The sequence below is a fragment of the Amblyomma mixtum genome, chromosome 2, assembly GCF_055824585.1.
Source record: "Amblyomma mixtum isolate Tamu chromosome 2, ASM5582458v1, whole genome shotgun sequence".
Classification (NCBI taxonomy): domain Eukaryota; kingdom Metazoa; phylum Arthropoda; class Arachnida; order Ixodida; family Ixodidae; genus Amblyomma; species Amblyomma mixtum.
The window spans coordinates 2,578,999-2,595,920 of record NC_143013.1 but is presented as its reverse complement, the minus strand read 5'-3'; positions in this window follow the sequence as shown (position 1 = coordinate 2,595,920).

The window sequence follows — 16,922 nt, the reverse complement described above, 5'->3', positions numbered from 1 at the left end:
AAAGGCCGCTCGCTCTCAGAGAAGCATGATGGCCTCAGTTAGTAGCTGCTTTAAATTTGTCTTAACTGTTTTTACTGGCCGACGCTTCTTTCTCTCTTTTTTTCTCGCTTATCACCTGAGCTACTTATATTCTGGTGTCAACGCCGGTAGAGGCGAAATGCATGCAAACTGTAATGAACAATGAAAAACAACACTTACACATGAAGAAAGAAAAAAAAAGTGGTAAGATCTTAACGTAGCTAAACCGAGTAGACGTGCTAAAGCATGTGTTTGCGTGGTCAGCTCATGGTTTTGATTTTCTGGGCCGTCGGCACTTCTGGCGACGACATTTCGCATCGCAGATGGAAGTTGAAGACGACGATGTGCAATGTAAAGCACGAGCGTGTGTTGCAGTTTAACACGAGGCGTAATCGGCTGCGGCGATAGCATCTGCTCTCGCTTAGAGGCCAGCGGAGCTGATCTGTTCGCGCTGCCACGGGTTCGAAGCCCAGTCACGGCAGTATTTATTTTATTTCTGCAGGGGCTATGGCTATGCTAGGTTTTGATAAGGTCACCTTCAAGGTCATCATCATCAGCCTGACTACGCCCACTGCAGGGCAAAGGCCTCTCCAATTAACCCTGCCCTTCGCCAGTTGCGGCCACACGTATCCCCGCGAACATCTTAATCTCATCCGCCCACCTAACTCTCTTCCGTCCCCTGCTACGCTTGATTCAAGGTCAAGCTTCTTTCAAACTGTGAGCCAGCTAAACCTTGTGAAGTAGTGCTTCTAGAATTAGAGAACCGAAAGAGGTGAGTGCAGTGGTGCCGTGCTCTTAGAGTAACGCTGATTGATTGATTGAAAACATCTTTATTGACACAATCTGCTTACAAGTGGGTGGACCGCCTAGTCCAGCATTCTTCTGGTTATCGCTGCCTCCTTGTCCCTCGCCTCTAGCTAATACTGGCGGTGAGGGTCATCGCTGAAAGAATTGCCTCCCAGTGTTCCTCTGAGGGGTTTGGAATGGGGCCAACTATGGCACTGAACTGACAAGCACACACCGTGTGGTCGCTTCACAATGTGGTGTGGCTTGCACTGAAAGAACATTCTCATTCTCATACTCATTCTCGGCGAATAAGGGCTATATATATGCCAAAGTGGTAATATGTGCAGTCCTGTTTAAAAGTTCAGCCTAGCAAGCTTAGGTAACCTTAGGGTGGCAGTTCCATTCACCCTGGAAATATTCGGTGATACTCCTGCAATTCAAAACGAGCCACACCGCATGGGATGGCTGCTTGGGAACTTTTGAAAACGGCGATGAAATGAAAGTCTCAAAAGCACATTTGCATATTGCCTTCCCAGCCGAAGTAAGAGGAGGATGACGAATGAGGAGATAGCTAGCTTTGAGGAAGCTTTAACCAAAACGGGTTCTTTATTTTTCGCCAAGAACGCGAAAGTTTATTTGTTTTTGGAGGGACACACTCGGCTTCTGTGAGAATACAAACAGCTGCGCGCTGGAACAGCTTTTCTGGAACCTACAACGCACTTAGGTATAGCGGTAATGCATAATGAATTCAACTCGGTCACCAAGTTTTTTTTTTTTTTTTTGAAGAGCTTGTTCTGTCGCGTAGTTGCAGTGATCAGCCAAAAGAAGCGGAAAGATCATTTGGGCGCCCCAAGATGTTTCAGATGGCTTTGAGGAGAAGCCCGTATTGTCCAAAGAAGGAAACTTCCTCCATGGTAACGTTGTGGCCAGCAAAAACATAATACAATCAATTTGTGAAATTGCGAGCAATATATTATGCCTTGATGAAGTGAAATAACGGGGCGAGATGAGGAAGGCCGAAGATACGTGAGGTTTTCAAGAGGTATTCCTTTAGGTGTTTAGGGCACCCTGTTCGCAGTGTACAGGACAGGATGTGTGCGTATGCCATGCGTACGTACACGAAACATATTACATTAACGACCAGTCAACGCGTACAAAAATTAGCGACGACTTTGCAGACGAACGCATGGGTTGACTAAACTGCGATCAAGCGCCATCCGGATTCGTTGCATGTATGCCCGTATAGCATCTGTATAGGTGATACGCTCAGGTGAACACCATCCGGAAACCGCGGCGAACCTGGGCCGAACATGAAGCCTAAACAGAAACATGAAGCCGAACCCTCATTTCCCACGTGCATGCCAGCTGAAAGGATTATGGAATAGACAAAGAATACGGACGGGAAACGCCCGTTCCCCCATACAAACCTATACCACTTCACCCACTACACCACCCTGTCATTAGGCAGTTTTTGTACAGCGTGCGCAAAAGCTTTGCGTACGTAAGAAAATTGCAGGTACTCAGTGCGCATGCGCTATACGCAACTGGATATTTTGCGATCCAATTGATATAACTTTAAAAAGTTAGTGTTGCGGCATTTTCAGGGCTTTCATGGCAGCGTTGGGAACATACATGCCGGCGCCCTATCCGTTCACTTCGAACCAAACACATGCGTCGCCGCTGCTTCCTCCGACGCTAGCTCGCTTTGAATGATGACATTCGCTTTCAAATAGTGCGCTGTCCCCGATGCGGTAAGCTTTTTAAGCGACAACTGGCCTTCGCTTTCTTTTTTTTTTTTTTAGATAAGTAGGTTGGCGTTTTTCAAGCTTGCAAGCCTAACTTTGTACGATGGGCATTGTCGCCATATAGCAACGATACCGGTAGATTCAGCTTTCTTTTTTTTTCGTCGTCTTTCACATTTTTCTCTATTTAAAAAAAATATATATATATTTTACTCTTTGGAAAACCACGAAGCCTTCTAATGCACTCGATTTTCGTCACTAAGAACCACGGGAAATGTTCCTCCATCCCAGCGTAAGTGTGCTTTCATTCACAGTCATTAGATGGCGCCGTGGGGCACTACATCTGTCACGCTCAACAAAAAGTGGCGTTGACAAGACGTACGGCAGCGTGCCGCAACGGCTCTGCACGCGGAAATGTAAGGGGACGCTACGGCTGTACTAGAACTGTTCACTGCCGCAGCCCATAGCTCTATGTTCTAACTGACCTATCACGCTGCGTGTTTCAAATCGCCATCTTCGCCATCTTTCGTCCTTTCGTTCTGCGCGTAGAAATGCTCGTCGCCAGTTGCGCTGCCGTCGTGTCCACGATGGAGCTGACTGAGTCAAAGGTTAGAAAGGCTCGCCTATGTCTCCAATGCCAGCTTTATGGAGCCGCACACAAAGGTGAGAAAGCGGCCAAGGCGGCCTAACGCGCCGCTAAGGCCGATGAAGAGCGGTCAAACGCTATGACACGTCAAATAGAGAAAGCATGCGAGGAACGCTGAGCACGCTGCAGTCCAGCTTGATGAAAAGGAGCCGCTGAACGCGGTGGCACATAAAGCACTAACAGCGGCGGAGGAAGCCGAGAGCTTTGTCTAGCCATAAGAGAAGGGGCTGATGGTGGAGGCTGCTCAAACTGCGAAAGCAGCCACGGAGGCCATGAGCGCTCTCTAGCTTCAAGAACCAAAGCGGGAGAAAGCGGGGGTACGTTGAGCATCCAAAGGACCTTAGCATGCGGCTACCATCGTCTATAAGCCGTCCTAGAATGCGCTATGCCGTTGAATTTTATGCTTACGCCTACTCTCGGCGACGAAATATACGGCATTTTTTTTTTATGTGTGTGTGAAGAACGCATGGGGCGACCTCGCTGTTCCGGATGCATGCAGATTTAACCCTTACGATCAGCTCGATCAAGAAGATCTGTTAGATTCACCCATCTTTTCGCAGGCATGCTGTACAAAATACGCTACATAAAAAAATAACAACAAGAAAGCCAGAAAACAGAACAGAAGTCCTTGTTGGTCCTGAAAAAGCGAATAATAAAATAATCGGTTGTATACTGAATCCGCGTTCGATCTCGTTCGCTCGCTGTACAACTGTACATTACAACGCTGCAGAGACAAGTTTTATTGGCTGCACATGCGCTGCGCTGCAGCTGCTGCAGCTTAACGCCATTAATTCACGCCCCGACTCACGCAAAATCAACCCCCCCCCCCCCCCCCCCCCCGCCGCCATGACCCAACCTTCGCCCGATTTCGCTTCGTCTCTTAAAAGAATTAACCGCAATTTATATGCCGATGCAAAACGGTAAGCGACTCTACTGGCCTCGCGAACCGCAAGACTCCACAAAGCGCGCGGCGTGATTTATTGTTCCAAAACATGCTGTTGTTTTCTTTCGTCCTTATCTCCACTCGTTGCCACCGGTTTTCTGGTTTGTCCCACGCGACCAACAACAGCGAGAAGAAGCGGAAAGTGTTTTTTAGCCGAGAAATAGCGGCGGGTGGTCTACACCGCCTGCATACGGGAACCCGTTCGACGCTAAATTGCTCCGACGATAATTCACGCGCGGCGGACAGACTAATGGCGAGATTCGCACATTCCTGCATGCTTGCTGCGCGGAGGTGACCGCGACGGCGTTTGAAGATGGCATTTATATTTATTTTCCCCTCCCCTTTACAGCTCTCTCTCAGCCAGTCTTTCCATATAGTCGCGCTCTTGCGAATAACACATCTGCTCTGTTTTGTTGCTACGTCGTCCTTGGGGCTCTTTCAGAAAGGCTCGTTAGTGGTGGAAAGGATGCTCGTGTTAAAAGGATAAATGATAGATAATTAGGCAAGTTAACGCTACGGATACGTCCTGTACCGGGTGTTGCGTCGCTCGGAGAAAACTGAAGAAAAATTTCCTCGGCCAAACCACTGGACTGTTCGCGCTCAAATTTCGCACAGAGGTGGCACCTGGCGGTGAGTTTTGTTTTATGCTACGCTCGGGTTCTCTGTTTGCATGAATCACTGAGAATTAATCAAAAGTCCGCATCGTATGCGGCGAGGTCGAGTCAAAAAAAGATTGTTTCGCAACAGCTGTACAGCGCCAGCCGTTGTTGGCGGAAGGATGAAGAAAACACGAAAGTGAGATGCGCAACGATCAGCGGTCCCGAACCCTGCAAGGGCGAGAGATGGCGCTACTGATACAGCTGTTGACCGTCTGTTTTGGTCCAGCGTCACCACATGCGAAGCCGACTTTTAATTCTCGCTGATTCAGGCAAGTGCCTTGCCGAAACTAGCATATGCCGCGAAATGCCAGCTCTGTTTGAAATTTGAGCAAAAAGAAGCGAACGATTAAGCCGAGATTTTTTTTTTTTCGATTTTCTCTGAGAGGCACAACAATGCATACCTCCCAAGTATTTTGAGGCTTATTTAAGACCCGTTTTCCCAGCAAGAACCCACTTAGCTGACTCGAGTTTCTTTCATATTTTATTATTTCCCATTTTCTCCTCTTTTGAGTGAACCAGAATTCATATTTTGAATTAATATTTTGAACAAGGTCTGCATTTTTTTTTCCCAGAACCATATCTGTTGGAACAGTTTTTTTTTTGTTTTTCGGAGTAATGCTCTTCTAGAAAAAAAAAATACTGCGTTCATATGCGCTGTTTTCGTTCAGTAGTCTTTGATCTCTTTGCACCCAGAGACAGCAAAAAATCAGCCTTCGAAGGCTATATAGGCTTCGAAGGCTTCCAGGATCTGCTTTTTGTGTTTTACAATAATGGGTCCAATTTAACAATAGAATTTTGATATATTCAAAGTCAAGGACAAGAAAAAAAAAACACGTTTACTTCAGTTTCTGGCCAGAACTACGATGAACTGAAACATCGGCTCACCGGCTGAGTACCGGTTCCAATTTCACGCATCCTTGCTTTTCACTGTGCCTCCATACATTCCTTTGCGAGTTGTTTGGTAATTCTCCAAGTGAAGTACTTTTGACGACGGCCCACAGCAGGCAACGATATCATGATGCAGCACTTCAGTGATATCTCAAATACCTTCACGACATTGACTCTGAACATGCTGCCTGCCATCACTGAATGTGCGTTCGGTTCGTTCAAAGAAGGCTTCTTCTTGTGCCCTCTCCGAGGTAATGTTGTTAAAGGAATTATCGGTATTTTGCTTTCGCCCGTGGTGACGCTTCTTGAGAGACGCAGAGTGCGCTAATTACTTACTGGCGTTAAAGGGAAGCTGAAAAGGTTTTTTCAGAATTCGAGGTTATTCAAGAATTCGAAGCTATCAAGCTTCTAGGTAAACCATGCAAAGTAGTTTGGCACTTGCATTTAAAATGATGATATAATCGTCGATTAAAACTGTGACGATGATTAGGCTTCTCCTCACAACGTTATAGGGGTGCGAGGAAACTCGGCAGTGACGTCATTGTTGCCGAAATTTCAGATGTCCGCTGCTTGCGCCCGCATGCTGCTGTGCGTCGTCTGATGGCGCCAAACAATGCATCGTGAGCTTCACCTTCGATGGCATCGGTTTTCTCCCATGGAATAACCGTTTCTTCGCTGGAAACGTAGTGTAGTCTTACATGACGTCATTTTCGGGGCTTCTGCCCATTGCTGTGCACTTCAGAGAAGCCTGAACACCGACGACGACTTTACTCGGCGATTGCGCCACCATTTCAAATGCTAGAACTAAACGATGTCAGGCTTTACCTGCACATTTCGCACATTCGGCAACCTTAAACTAATCGAATTCTAATACCGCTTCAGTTGCCCTTTAAGAACTGATTTGGAAGGGTATTTATACACAAAATGTTGGTTCATCGGCAGTCCCTTGTACATTCTAAACTCGAATACGCATATAGGGCAGTAAAAAAAGGAGTAAACTGCCCTTTAGTGCACTCCCTTTTATAAGGAGTAAGCTATATCCTATAAGGGAGTACGGAGTGCGTTAGAATACAGCGTACTCCCTTTTTACTCCTTTCTGCTTAGAGTGTAAGCACACCAAGTGCCGATGTCTTTAGGATACAGCCTGTGACAAGGATCCCTGTCGGCACAGCCAACGTGTGAAGATGCCTGGCCCACATAGACTTCCGCATGTTGTTTAGGCTAAACAGCACTTTCAAACTAGCCCCGCACGAGTAAAGAAATCGCACTCCTCACACATGGAAAGAAGAGCAAGAATGAAACGCTCCAGCGTTCAATAAAACATGCCATGCTTCAGAACGTGCTTTTCCTGACGGCTGTTACAGAATCAGGCGAGCTTAGAAAAAGATCCAGTTTTGTTTTCGACATGATCTGCCATTCGAAAAATGCGAGTGAGTGATAGTGGTAATAAGTTTATTTATAAGAATATTTTATACCCCTGCCACACGGCCGTTTCGAATGCCTTCCAACCGAATGTCATTCGACTCGACTGCCGAACTAACGCTGCTACACGAAGTTTTTCAACGGCATTCGGTTCAGATGACATTCGAGTCGACGGAGCTCCGCGGAGACATTCCAGATTTTGGAATGCCTTCGAAACGCGAACACAGCCCGAACCAACCAATAGCCGTCGCCGCCGCCGTCTCTTCGCCCCGCCCACAGCCGCGCGACTGCTTTCGATACCCGCTACTCGCTTTTTCTGCTGTTTGTTTCGCAAATAGTTCGTGTTCCGTCTAAGTGAGTGTTTGCAGATAATAGTACCCCAATGAACATTTACCGCGTGTGCATGAAATTTCCCCAGGAGTGCGCCGATGAGGACGACTGCAGTCATACTGCTGTTTACATTGGTTTACATCGCTTCGCATGAACAGCTTGTGCTCGTTTGCAAGACACAAAACGAAATATGCGCTTTAGTTCTATTAAATAATCTCTTGTCTTCTGTACCGGTTGTACCCGTGCTTGTTTACGCAGTGCGACAATCTGTGGGAAGCGCCGACGCGATCGCTCGCCTGAGAAACACTTGACAGCCGGGTTGTTGACATCGGATGATCAGCGCTTCTCGCTAATTTTCCCGGCTTCCTCCGGCATGCCCAGTACTATATTTTAAACTACTTTATCCAGAAGTATGTTTGGTGACCGTTCGCGTTAACTGAAATGGCCTAACTTGTTAGTCACAAGCTAGCGACGGCGACGACTGCTGCTGGCCGTAAAGCACTGCTCGGCAGCCCGATCGAGTCACACCGCCGCTTCCCGTTCATCGCATGCGCGTCCTGCGATGTAAGCAATAGTTGATTTCATGTCACTGTTGTCAAAACTACACTCGTTGATCATTTGCATTCGCTAAAACTTGTGAATTCGTTCTTCACAACCACAGCAATCACCGATACAACCCTGCCGACTCGCTAGGCCTAGTCGTCGCTGAAGGGAACGGAGTCGTCGTCGACTGAAATTAATTTGGCAAGTGGTTGTTGCTCTTGAGTGTCCAAGTGTGCACATGTGAAATATAGCCGTTCATTTCGCTTATTTCCAATACAGATAATGTATAAGCGCGCATGTATTCGCACCGTCACCTCATCAACGTATTTTCGCTCAGCCGCCGAACTTTCCCCGAGGGCATGAAAGCTGACCGTCCATCGATCGCATTCGTCGGTGTCGTTTAGCCAAAAAGCTTGTCCCACTACAATCATATTAAAGTGAACTGGATAGTTCACTATAATCACATGCTGCTGTTCACCGTGATAGTGCCGTTGTCGGACTAGTGTGACCGTCGTCGTTGTTGTACAGTGAAAACGAGCTGAGAATTTCGAATGCGTTTGCAAAGTGTCGTGTAGCACCGCGGGAGTCCGTCGAGTTCGAATGCCATTCCAAGTCTCGACTGCCATTCGACTCAGATGTCATTCGAAAGTACCCGTGTAGCACAGGTATTAGATAATGGAGCGGGTGTGGTCTCCTACGTCCAAGACTCCGTTGGAGGCTGCTGCCACTCTGGCCCTGATAGCCAAATTCCTCTGGCTGTCGAGGTCCGAGCCGTGAGTGTCAGCTCCAGATAAACTTGGCAAACCATAGTTCTTTTTATTCAGCAAAAATGAAAGCCCATGTGCTCTAATAAATACCACTTGACAGCCTACTCCGTGCGCGCTAATGCGCCGAGAATACAGCGTTCTCATCCACGAGACAGTTAAGCGCTGCCACCAACAGAGCTTCGCGTTTCTGTTGCTTCCGAGATAAGCGCCAGCGGGTGCTGACGCCGCACGAACTCATACTACTCTTCGGCTCCGTAAGAACAAGTGCGCTCTCAGTTCCGCGCAATCAAATCCAAGGCCTTCTTATTCCTCACGCGTTACTCCTAATAGATACCCTCTAAACACGAATACGCCTATATGGGAGTAAAACTGGTATAAACTCTCCTGTAGTGCACTCCCTTTTGTGAATTGGAGGGCGGTAGAAGACAGCTTACCCCCCTTTTACTCCCTGTTTAGAGCGTATACCCTCTGAGTTGAATGGTGGCGCGTTTTGCACCTTTCCAAATTCAAGTTGGCACCGCGGGAACCAACGGACTGCATATCCAGATGCCTCTCATACCATGGCCCATTTTCACGCCACTAGGCTCATCCTCGGCCAGAGAGCTCAGTGGTGGCGGAGCACGTACAGAGCGCCACGGATTCCTATGGAGTGTCAAGCCCCCTAAGAGTATTCGCGTGTGCGTGCCTGAGCTCTATCGGGCGCGTCGATCGCAGGCAAGCACCGGTAAGCCTGCTCGCCTCATACCGCACCACACTCTGTCCCCTCGCCGAGGGGCGCATGCATTCAGCTCGTCGCCATGACGCTCCGTCCGTCCGGTCGGAGGGCCTAGGTGGAGTGTATAGTTGTGGACCCAGGCCACGGCGCGACGAAAGGAAAACACCAGATAGAGAGAGAGAGAGAGGCTAATGGCGGCAAGCCGCGATTGGAGGACCAAGACGTGTCGTTCGGTAGCGCGCTGGCGCGTGCGAGCAGGTAGGAAGGGCCGAGAAGTTATGGGCCCGGCAGCGTCGTGGGAGGTGCCGACTCGGTCAGCGCGTAATGTCCCCACCTCGGTCAACCCCCCCCTGGCGTCTCTCTCTTCCTTCCTACGGAGACCCCATGTGACAGCGCGCTGCGCGGTTGCTTGCCGCTGCTGCGGTGGCCGGCGCGTTCCTGCCGACCACCCACCGGTCGCGCCATCTTCGCCTCCGGGGCTGTCCGGCTGGCTGCCCGGATAGCTGGCTGACTTCGGCTTGGCTCGAGCCCTCTCGATGGCGTCGCCAGATCTGATCTCGGCTGGCGCCGTGACGCCACCGCTGCGGTCCTGTCGTATAAAGACTAAAGAGATGGGAGGAGGGTAGTAAGGTAAGATCTCCCTCCGCGCCGCCACTGGCGCGAGCCATTCACCTGCGCTGCCTCGCTATATCTGAGGCTTTCTTTCTTTTTCTTTTTTTTTCGACTTCGTGTCCTAGTTCTCGTTTTGTGGATTCGCTTTGTTTATGGCTTCTGTGTTGCGGAGAGTGAAATAACGTGCGGGAGTATGGAAGCCGCCCGTCTATCCGTCCGTCAGTTCGTCCAGCTAGGCCCCGCGTGTCACGAGCATAGGCCGTTATCTGGCCGGCTTCTTCCCTTCTCCAATGACTTGAGCAGTGCCCCTGCTGCCGGTCTCGAAAGTAAAAAGAAAAAGAAGGAAAGGTCACCGTGAAGCAACGATGCAGCGATTGGTATACTGCGATGACGCGCTGGCAGCCGGCCTCAGCCTGCTGTGCGGTGCGTCATGCAACCGCACTGCGTAAGGTACTTTGCGCCTTCAAGGAAGGAGGATCACGCTCCCGTTTTGTGAACGTTCCTTCTGGGCTGTTTGTTTACGCACGACGCTCATTTCGTTGTTTATATGCGTCTCGGGGTTTCACAAAGCTTTAAAGTAGGGTGCCCCTCTTGTCGGGGCGGGGGGTGGACGTGCCTGGGGGCAGTATATCAAGTCGAGTGAGTCCGAAGCCGCGCTGGTGGCGTGAGCTGCCGAGAGTCGCGCGGTGATGGATTGCGTGAACGGCTGTAAAGCTGGTCCACGCCTCAAGTAAAGTGTACAATCCCTACCTATGCCTCCCACCCTCCCCCCTCCCCCCGCCTACCATCCGCTGAGCGGATATCTGCAAGCGGGATACCGCTGAGAGTCTCTGCGGATCTCTCATCCTCGGGTCTACTTTAGATAAGATCTGTACTGTGCAATTTGGACCTACGTCGCCTATCCACGCTACTTCGCAGGCCATCGTGGACGGTCCAATGGCGTGTTGAGGCAGCCTGCATATCTAATCCGTTTGTGAGGGGAATGTTTGTTTTTGCCTTTAAAGTTTGGAAAACCTTACAGAAGAACAGTGTCCTTTATTTCTCTTTCTGCGTGTTCGCTTAAGCAAGAGGAGATATATTTTGGATTTGACGCGTTAAGCCTGCACCGAAAGCGTCGCGTATGTCACTCCTCTTCTGTTCGGAATTAGCACGATTATTATTACGGAGCACTTCGGGACAGAATCATAATAGCAAACGTAAACGCAGCAAAAAGAAAAAAAAGTGGCTTGCCATTCTTCCAGCTTCCTTGAAGGTTTCGAATCTATGTGAAAGAGGTAAACGAAGGAGAGTTTGACATGCAAACACAAAGGCGGGCCGTTAGAAAAAAAAAAGCGTTGATTTTTATAGCTTTTATGCAGGCTATAGCGAGTGCCGTCGCATTATGTTCAACAGAGCGCTAGAAGTCCTGGTCACAAACTGAAATTACAGCATCAAGTACTCAGCCAATTCGCTCCAGACTGCTCGCGCTGTTGTGCATACTGATTGAGACGGAATGAAACACGAGAGTTTTTCTAGTCTATTTAAGTGGGCGTACTTATGCTTAGGAATATGTAATAGAGCTCCAAAATGGGTCCTTTACGAAGGAATGTATCTAGCAAAAAAAAAGTGCACACTGCAACCTTTTGCGGACTCCACCTTTTCCCACAGTGACACGGGGCGATTTTGTTTTGAGAGTAGACTTGGCGGCGTACCCTTTAGGCCACGCTCCATATAGACTCTTCCCACGACATGGTCTTCGAAAGAGAGACCTCTTAAAACAATTCCGTCGCCTCGTGCGCTCAAGACGGGCGCTCGTGTATGTAGTACATGTTCCGTACCCTTCTGCGTCTTCCTTCGCCCCCGGTGTCGGCCGCTTTTACGACGTGGGAAATGCCCTATCGCGTATCCACCCCCGCATGCCGTGTACAGGGGCGGCTTTTGATCTCGGTAAGCGGTTCCCCCGCTAGCGCTGAGCTGGAGTCGCGTCGAGCAGCGGCGGCAACTGTGCGTCCGCAACCGCTCCGCCGCCGCCGGCCAAGGTCAGTGGAACGTTTCGTTTTCTCACGACCTACGCTATATGGACGTCGGTGGCTGCGTGCGGCCCGCTCTATTTCGGGCCCCGCGCATGCAGTGTGGTGAAGCGAGAAGCGACGCCCGTTGCATGCCCTCAACTGTATTTGGAAAAAAGGAAGGAACGTATTCATGGCAGAAGGAAAAGAAGGTACTTTAATGAACGAGGCTTTCCCTCCTCTTTCTGTATATTTGTTTCCTTTAAGTTCGTCTTCACAGTGTCTGACACCAGTGCACACATATAGCACCGGCCTGATCCTCCTCCCTCCCCCCTCGAAAATGTTTCGTTAAAATTCGAGGGCAAAAGAAAAAAAATCGTCCTCTTCTTTCTTTTTCCTTGCTTTTTTATTTCCTTCTTTCTTTACTTCTTTCTTCCTTTCTTTCATTCTTCCTTCCTTCCTTCCTTCCTTCCTTCCTTCCTTCCTTCCTTCCTTCCTTTCTTTCTTTCTTTCTTTCTTTCTTTCTTTCTTTCTTTCTTCCTTTCGTTCGTTCTTTCTTTCTTTCTTTCTTTCTTTCTTCCTTTCTTTCTTTCTTTCTTTCTTTCTTTCTTAATTGTTTTCATGCTTGCTATAATGTTGAGTTTGGCAGCACGGTAAACCAAGACACAACAGAAAGGCGGCAGTAGACTAAGCGAGTTGGTAGTCCATCATGTTTGCAAAGTGCAAGAAATTAGACAACGCACAAAGAAAGAACCTACACAACGCAGCGCTCCATCATCATCATCAGCCGCAGCAGGAGCGCTTGTGTAGAGCTTTCCCTGGGGTCCCATTCTTTCTCCACATTTCTTTTCAACAAAAAATACGTATAGGCGGAGCCGAGTTTTTACACGTTTACCTGAGTGTGCGAATGACACACACGACCATGACAGTCTTTATCGTTGGCGTGCCTTCGCTTGTGCCACCGAGCAGCGGCTCTATGTTCTTAAGACGCTTTGCAGTTGGGTTCTAGCCACATCACTACTGGAGTAATAAGTACACGGACGTTTGCCTAATTTTCTGAGCTCTTATTAGGAATGAGGCATACATTTATTCCTGTGCTTGCGTATATAGAAGGCGATGTCCGCAATATCAAGCTATGGCAGATTTTTCTGATCTTTGCGTTTTCTTTTTTGTTCTCGAAATATCTCAGTGCTCTAATGTAACAATTTGCCAGGACTGTCTTTTGTTGGTTGTGTGGTAACCAATTAGGCGTTTTTTAATGTGCATGAACCTCATGTGATGCACATCTACAGCCACCCCAAGAACATGCGCACGCATATAGCGTGTAAGTTAAAGGAAACGGTCGGAATGGAATGGCCGGTTGGTCTGATCGTACGTTGGTCAGCGGTACTTCGTCCGCTCGTCCGGCGACACGTTGCCGGTTGGGGCAGCCACTCCAGACTTCTTCAGACAAAACTGATTTAATCAAGACGAGACCGAAATACAAACACTTAAAGAAAAGGCGGTTTAAAGAAAGGCTGTTAAAAAAAGGCCGTCGAAAAGCGGCCGAGACTGGGACTCGGCGCGCTCGTCCTGCTCTTTGTTTGCAGCGGTTTTTATCCCCTCGATAATTGGGCGGAGCTTTAATAAACCGGCTCTCGCCCAATTCCAACCAATACTGCTGCAGTGGCACTGCGCATACAAGTAGGCGGAGCCCAGTGCACGCCAGGGCCCGACTCTGGAGGCGCCACTGCTTAGCTAGACAGTCGGGGGTTTAAGGAGTCGTCGACCTTATTGTCCCCCACCCCCACTTCTATGTTTGTCAAGGGATCCTTTCAAGGGGTCGTCGGCCCCTTGGTCCCCGACAAGGCGGTCGCGGTCTTTCCCGCAGCCTTGGACGGCATCCGAAGCGCGCGACCCGCTGTCGCCATTCCTAACCCCTCCCGACTTCAGACGGACACGGTAGGGGGGGAATTAGCCTACGGGCGCTGTAGGCTTCTGCCTTAACACCTCCCCACCAAGAATGTTGGGTGGACGCTCGCCCTACACACAACATACCAAAGCGCTCAAAAGTACCAAAGACCCGGCCGTGAACAGCAAAAAAAAAAAAAACCCGACAGCACAAGGGACCGGACCGTCAACCGGACGCTGCACCAACAACATAAAAAAAAGGAGCGCTTCTGCGTCCTGCTAACAATGCAGAAAGAATGCTAAGGAAGAAACCTCCAGGTATGCGGATACAAGCCGAATCCTTAGCTTGCACATTTCAATTGCAGGTAGACCTGCACAAATGAAACCCTCTGGTAAAAACATAAAATCGTGCATGCAACAGCACTGCAACATTACTGTAGAGTTCCCATGAAGTTGCATATACATCACAACATAATCCCGACGAGGGCAAGACAAACATCATACCACGGCGCTCTTCTTCAAACACGGATTATGTGTCAGCACAAAAGAAAACAGTGCACAGAACACAAAACAGCACACCCGCATGATCATGTCCAATTTTCAGTCTCTTCACTGTGAAGTGTCACATTCCACCACGTTCCCCCACTCTCACCCACTGCCTCATCGTGTGCTCAAGCCACAAGGCATTTTTGCGCGTACCGCAACCTGGCAAGAGTGGGTTAAGGCTGTGGCCATTAGGTGTTTGTCGCTATCCACCAGGATCGAACACGTCACCTGTTCGCATGAAAGTGAACAGTACGTGCCGCAGCGTGCACAGTCGTCGCATTCGTCCTTTCCAGTTGCGTAGCGCATTGTCTACATCGGCGGAGCCGCCTCCCGTGCGTGCATAAGGGGCGCAGGTCTCCGCGAAAGCCTCTAAGCTCTCGTTAACAAAGGGCCTCTTAAAAAGTGGCACGGCCAGCTCAACCAGTCCACCATCAGCGACATCTGAGTTTGCGATCCACCTGTTGCGCAAAACAGCAAGGTGATCGCGGCATGGGTCGCGGTGCGACCCTATCAGCGGCGGTGTACTTTCGTCTCCTTCAGGGAGTAAGACGAATTTTTCGTCGTCGTCGCTGCTCAGACTCCATTCACCTACCGCCAAACTCATTGCGGCGTTACACGAATCTGAGTTTTCTAGCTCGGAATAGCCTCGCCTACCAAGCTGTTCCGCAGGCTTCTCCGACACCGCTGTGAGTGCCGCGCATGGTGTTTGAACACACACGTCGCTTTCATCAAACCCTGCCTGGCCCACTGGTGCTTGAGTTGGCCACAAAAGGTCGCAGTGGGCAACCCGGCCGGCCGAGCATTTCATGTCGTTCCACTCATCAGCGCCAATAGTGTCACTAAAAGCATGCTCGGCTGCCTCGGAACACTCGACCTGCACAGTCTGATCATAGGTGGACTTTTTCGCAGTCACATCCGTGGAGCTCACTTCCACCTTGGGAATCAAGGACTCCTGGTTTTCTGTGTCAACAGTCATGGCTGACTGCACAATGTGCGGCTCCTCTGCGCTAACGACAGTCGCGCTGTCTGCAGGAGCCCGTGATTCCTTTTGTCTATTCTCAATAGGAACCGACTGACTTCCGTTGCTGCTATCCTCTATATTCACCTCCTCGGTTAGCGTTTTATCAGCGTCCTTCGCGCTAATAAGGCATGGCTGTGTCTGTGCCGGCTCCGGCAGTGCACTAGACGCTCTTCGTGAGCGTTGCTCCTCCTTAATCCGTTTCCTCTCCTGCCGTAGCTTCTCTTCGGCTATCGCTAACTGACGCTTGAGGTCTAGAATGTACGCGTCGCTCCTCTCTTTTGCTCTGGCTCGCTCAGCCTCTGACATTGGGGCTCGCTCATGGCCATCCCAATATCCACAGCCATAACCACTTCGCCAGCCTAATGCACTCATTGCGCCTCGGTTACTTTAACCTTGCGGCTCAAGCACTCCTGAGGCAAGTAAAGTGAGACTGGAGAAACTCACTCTGTTATCGGGCTGTCGATCATGGCACTTGCAGCGCAGCAGCGGCAGGTTGCGGCCATAGGCGCAGAGGAGTAGCCGGCATCCAGGGCTCGCAGTTGTCCCACCACGTCCTCGCAGTGGACGGAGTCGCCAATCTCAGGTGCCGCCGAGGTCGCGGCGCTTCGCTCCGTCGGTCTCGCTTCGCTCGCTCCTTGGCGCTGTCGCGGAGTCTTGGCTCCGAGGCCTCGCGCAAGGGTATCGCCTCGCTTGGACCTTGGTCCCCGGGACTCTTCACCAAGATGGTCCGGAAGGCAGTGCCTCCAACCGCTCGCAGAAAGCCGCTCGGACTATCCTGGTCACGGCACCAGTTAAAGGAAACGGTCGGAATGGAATGGCCGGTTGGTCTGATCGTACGTTGGTCAGCGGTACTTCGTCCGCTCGTCCGGCGACACGTTGCCGGTTGGGGCAGCCACTCCAGACTTCTTCAGACAAAACTGATTTAATCAAGACGAGACCGAAATACAAACACTTAAAGAAAAGGCGGTTTAAAGAAAGGCTGTTAAAAAAAGGCCGTCGAAAAGCGGCCGAGACTGGGACTCGGCGCGCTCGTCCTGCTCTTTGTTTGCAGCGGTTTTTATCCCCTCGATAATTGGGCGGAGCTTTAATAAACCGGCTCTCGCCCAATTCCAACCAATACTGCTGCAGTGGCACTGCGCATACAAGTAGGCGGAGCCCAGTGCACGCCAGGGCCCGACTCTGGAGGCGCCACTGCTTAGCTAGACAGTCGGGGGTTTAAGGAGTCGTCGACCTTATTGTCCCCCACCCCCACTTCTATGTTTGTCAAGGGATCCTTTCAAGGGGTCGTCGGCCCCTTGGTCCCCGACAAGGCGGTCGCGGTCTTTCCCGCAGCCTTGGACGGCATCCGAAGCGCGCGACCCGCTGTCGCCATTCCTAACCCCTCCCGACTTCAGACGGACACGGTA